This window comes from Muntiacus reevesi, chromosome 8 (assembly GCF_963930625.1).
Source record: "Muntiacus reevesi chromosome 8, mMunRee1.1, whole genome shotgun sequence".
NCBI classification, from domain to species: domain Eukaryota; kingdom Metazoa; phylum Chordata; class Mammalia; order Artiodactyla; family Cervidae; genus Muntiacus; species Muntiacus reevesi.
Window position 1 is genome coordinate 58,435,380 of NC_089256.1, and position 1,173 is coordinate 58,436,552.

The window sequence follows — 1,173 nt, forward strand, 5'->3', positions numbered from 1 at the left end:
ATGACTATCCTCCTACCAATACCACACTGTTTTGATTTCTATAGCCAAATAATGTGTTGAAATCAGGGAGTATAAGTCTGCAACTTTGTTCTTTTTTGCCAAAATTGCTTTGTCTATTCAAGGTCTTTTACATTTCCAAACACATTTTAGCAACAGCTTGTCAAATTCTACAAAAAGGCCTGGTGGAATTTTGACTGGGATTGAATTAGATCTAAAGAAAGATTTGGAATTTCCATCTTAATAATAATAAACCTTCCTGTCCATAAATATGGTATATCATTCCATGTACTCAGATTTTATTTTCCTGTTTTAATAATTTTGTTGATATTTGAATTGATTTCAGTGGGACATTTGCTTTAAACTACAAGATATTACTATCTGAATTATCAGAGTACAAAATGCTTTCTCTCCTCCCCACCCCCAACCAAAACAAACAAACAAAACCCCAAACCCACAACTTGGCTTCAAATAAGCTTTGAAGAAAAGGATTCTAAATATTTTCATGCAGATCAAGAAGTAAATCACAAACTATTTACAAAAATACCCAAGCTAATATGCGTTGACAATTTACACCAGTTCACAAAAATTTTAAAGTATAAAAAAAATCATGTAAGTCAAAATTAAGAACTCAGAAGTATGGCAGAAACCAACACAATATTGTAAAGCCATTATCCTTCAATTGAAAAAAAAAAAAAACTCAGAAGTATGATCTAAGACTTCCTAGAATGTTTCTCTCATGTCAGTCATGGCTGAAAAATCAGTTTTTCCTATCTTGAAATCTAAACTGCAAAACAACCATTTTTATTCTTTCAATACTAGCAACACTACTCAAAAAAAGAAAAAAGACCCTCTGTGGACACTGACATTATCTTGCACATAGTTAAAATATACCATACTTGCCTGGGTAGCTCAGCTGGTAGAGCATCAGACTTCTAATCTGGGGATCTAGGGTTTGAGTCCCTGTCCAGTTGCCAAAAATAAATAAATAAACATAATAAAACTTTAAAAAGTGAAAAAATAAACTATACCATTCCTGACATTTCTGTAACACACGGTACTAAAAATCACATGCCTCTAACCATTTGGAAGTATCTTTCTGACACACTTTTACTTTCATGATGACTCCTTACGCATACAGATTAGATGATACTTTGCATACTGAATGGGTGACTG

General features: G+C 32.7%; 1 non-coding gene across 1 annotated transcript; it reads left to right on the plus strand.

Annotated features, from left to right (window-relative positions):
• The first annotated feature begins 898 nt into the window (after positions 1–898).
• TRNAR-UCU (transfer RNA arginine (anticodon UCU)) lies at positions 899–973 on the plus strand. The gene has a single exon. It is a non-coding gene; the product is annotated as a tRNA-Arg (tRNA).
• Positions 974–1,173: the final 200 nt, after the last annotated feature.